The following is a 4259-nucleotide window of genomic DNA, read 5'->3' as shown; positions in this document are numbered from 1 at the left end:
CTGCGTCAGCTGACAGAGCTGTGACGAGACGCGCATTAAGCCCGGAGGAAAAGGGACGGTGAGCAGAAGGATGCTGACCTCTGAGAAGAGCCGAACAGCAGAGCTGCAGAAGGCCGTGGAGCAAAGTAAGGACAACATAAACAGACCCAAAGAGGAGGGGAGGACCCTAGGCCATGCGTCAGGCCGCTGGTTTACCTAAACTACAGAACAGGAAGGTGATGAACACAAACATATACCAACACACGAACACACACTTCTGCATGCGCCTACTTAGAATGAAGGGAAACACACACATGAACACTTATGCACTTGTTGAGGGAGTAAAAACTGATACATACCCATGCACTAAAATCAAAATGTTGATTTAATTTACTAAGAAGTGACACACAATGCTCTAGCTGCTGCAATGAAGAATGCTTTACTGACAAAGGCTCAATGCTGCACACAACAAAGTCAAATACAGAATTTGCTATAATAATAAGCCCAGAGGGCATTTGTGTGGTCTGGGGAGCAGAGTCCGGAGCGGTTTGGTTATGAAAATGATGCCCGTGCGAGATATCTGGGGCTTAAGGCCTCGACTTAATTGTTTACTCTACACTAAAAAGAAAAGAAAACACTCTGAGCAGTGGTGCAGAGTGAAAACGAGGAATTAACAGTGTGAGTTTTATTTCAGAGCGCCACGTCATTGTGATGGAGATTTAATAAAGGAGGAACACACGGACAAAGAAGAAGAGAAGGGGGGGCAGCTCTTGAACGCGATTGCCTGAGGCATTAAAGTTCTGTACTAAATTCTGGTTTCCAGTGTGAGAAAAGTCACGCAGTGCCAGTAGTAGAGCTAGGTTGAGTGATGATTCTAAATTACTGTAAGTAAATCATCGTACACCGTTCAAGTTTCATGAAAACGGGGATCTAGACTTTGTTGAACCCTAGGCAATTTGAACAGGTAAAAGTCGAGTGACCGAGTAGCAGTTGAATAAAAGTCATTGAATAAGTGTTGAAATAAACTGGCAGAATTAAGAGAATTAAAACATTTCAAGAGCTCAACTTACTTAATGGTTCAATTTTGTTTCACGAACGCAAAACATATAGGTTTATGAATATGAAAAGGTTGAGGTGGTGTTGATTTGACTCTGTGTAGGTTTAGGTTGGTATTTTTATTGATGGGAAGAATATTCAGTGACAAGTCCTAAGACCCGGGCGTCTGCATTTTGTTTTTGTTATTTTTCATTTTATTTTGTTTTATATTTACTGATTTTTGTTTGTGAATCTTTTCTTTAAGCAGATCTGCACATCGGAAATTACAAGCATTACACGTCGGCGAGAAAATTGTTGTAAGTGAGTTTCTCCGCATTGAAATGGGTTCTGGAGGAAACACTTGTGGGGACAATTAGAAACGAGAGTCCCTGTTTAAAAAAGGATTCAGCGAGGTAATCCAAACTCAAGTTCTTGTTTCTTTTTGAGATGACGTCATTTTGCTGAGTGTGGAAACTAGATGCGACGACAGGTTTCACTATCAGCAAAGAACGGATGAATGGATGAAAGACTGGGAATAAAAACAAACGGACTGACTGGTAAAAGATGACAAGACTTGACCATGACTCAAGGTTAACCACCTCCACCTAGATAGGATAAAAGGGTGGATGAATTTATGTGGGTTTCTTTTACAGGAGTAGAAGGATGACAAAATATTCGAGGATGAGTGAACCTGTAAATGCCATTTTTGTGTCTTGTGTTGCTTACAGAGGTAACTGCGCAGCGTTACCATTTACATTTTCTTCCCTACAGGGTTACAGTTTTAATGTTTTTCTATTACAGGATTTCTGGGCGGATGTGTGAAGAAACGGTGTTTATGGGTTAGGAGTTGGGGATGCTATTACACTGTATTCTGGTGAGAGTGTTGGGGGAGACACACCCTGTCTTGAAAACTGTGATTCTTTTACAGGAAATGTTTTATAGCACCTATGGAATAAGGATGTCTGACTACGGTCAATGTGCTGCTAATGTTTGCTTTGCTTTGGTGAGAGGGGTGCAGTAGAAAACAGACAAGTGACATGAAAACAAGTAATAATAACAAATAACAAATTTGGGGACAGTTTGACCTAGAGCCCACTAACTGGCCATTAGGGGCTCTCTCTCTCATTGCCCAAAGGGTGAATAAAGCAAATTGTGGCAATAATAGTGATTTAATGATTGGAGAAACCTGAACATGATACTTGTCTGTTGAGCTGAATCGTTTATTACTCTTATGATTTTCCGGTGGGACTATGAAGATTTTTTGGTACAGATTGCAGGTTGTTGCTCTTTAACTCCTAGAACACGCCCTTGGCGAGGTGGGGGGAACTGGACCACCTTTCTGTGCCCCATCATCCTCTATTAGACGACATCCAAGCTAAGTAAACATGTCTTGGCCCTTTCCCCCTGAAATGACAGGCAGGCAAAGATGTTGCGTATTTGTTTGCTTCCTGGCCCTGGGTCTCATTCCCATTGGCATAATCCTGATCTGTGAAGGGCCCCCGACACTTATGACACCTTCAAGTTCAAAAGCTTCGCCCCCTTCTGACAGTCCCAATCTGACAAATGTAGCCCCTAGGGTCTTGCCCACCACTTCCTCTCCAGTTTTACCATATTCACTTTTGAATGTCCTTAGCAGTTACCGTTCTGAGTTTATTTTACGGTTGATTTATTCTTTCACATTTTCACGTTTATATCTCTCATTATTATAGTATACTCTGTACTCTCCACATTTTTATCATTACTTATGCTTTTTGGTTGCTGAGTTACAGGAACTGTTAATTTTGTGTCACTACCCTGGTTGCACTAACTCGTTGTACCCTTGTGTGCAGGACAGCTGTTACTGCTTTCATCGGGAACCGAGACTGCTTGCAGCCGACCCCTGGGCAGGGTGGTGCCTGGACTCTTTTCTCCTCATCTGCAATGACAGATAAAGACAAATGAAAAGACCCGAGGAGTTTTTCGAGCCAGGCTTCGACACGTCTCTGTGTTCCTTTGATTGTTACTTATTTTTGTGTGTTGACCCATTTAAGATGGGTCAAAAGGGGGATTTGAAGAAAATATTGTTCAGCTTTAAACATTATTCAGCTTTAAATATTGTTCAGCTTTAAACATTATTCAGCTTTAAATATTGTTCAGCTTTAAAGTTACTGTGCAACTGTGTAATAAAAATGTGCTCACGACTTTGGCCTTGAGAGCGATAAGAAGCGATCGCCTCATCCTGCAGGTGAAAGATATCTGCAAGCGAAGAGACTAGAACACCCAAGGCCGATTTCCTTTTATGGAGTTGTTTTTCTGCTAATGCAGCACTTTCCTCACAACCCCCTCCTGTAAGTTTTAGAGAATATATACCCATCCTCACAGCAAATATTTGGAATCTCTTGATGTGAGCTGCGTTGAGAGTTTGTCTCTGTCTCAATAAAAGTTCACTGATTCCCCATCTGCAGCAGGTGTCCGGTTGTCTTCATTCTCCGCCAGCCTGGTTAAGTCAATTCCTCCTTAACATCTAAAAGAACCTATTTAATGAAGGAAGACGGGTTCACTTTGTGTTTAATATTATTCTATTGCTGTTGTTGTTTTTTTTATATCCTTCAACATTCAAATTCCATTGTTTTGATTCAAATTCTGTTCTCTACATTATAATTCCGTTGTTTTCATTCAAATTCTGTTCTGTACATTCCAATTCCGTTGTTTTCATTAAAATTCCATTGTTTTCATTCAAACACTGTTCTGTACACTCTAATTCCATTGTTTTCATTCAAATTCCGTTGTTTTCATTCAAATTCCATTGTTTTGATTCAAATTCTATTCTGTACAATGTAATTCCGTTGTTTTCATTCAAACTCTGTTCTGTACATTCTATTTCCGTTCTTTTCATTCAAACTCTGTTCTGTACATTCTAATTCTGTTGTTTTCATTCAAACTCTGTTCTGTACATTCCAATTCTGTTGTTTTCATTCAAATTCCATTGTTTTGATTCAAATTCTGTTCTGTTCATTCAAATTCCGTTGTTTTCATTCAAACTCTGTTCTGTACATTCCACTTCTGTTGTTTTCATTCAAATTCCATTGTTTTCATTCAAACTCTGTTCTGTACATTCTATTTCCGTTGTTTTCATTCAAACTCTGTTCTGTACATTCCAATTCTGTTGTTTTCATTCAAACTCTGGTCTGTACATTCTAATTCCGTTGTTTTCATTCAAACTCTGTTCTGTACATTCCAATTCTGTTGTTTTCATTCAAACTCTG

Source organism: Astatotilapia calliptera, chromosome 1 (assembly GCF_964374335.1).
Source record: "Astatotilapia calliptera chromosome 1, fAstCal68.1, whole genome shotgun sequence".
Classification (NCBI taxonomy): domain Eukaryota; kingdom Metazoa; phylum Chordata; class Actinopteri; order Cichliformes; family Cichlidae; genus Astatotilapia; species Astatotilapia calliptera.
This window is presented reverse-complemented; position numbering follows the sequence as displayed.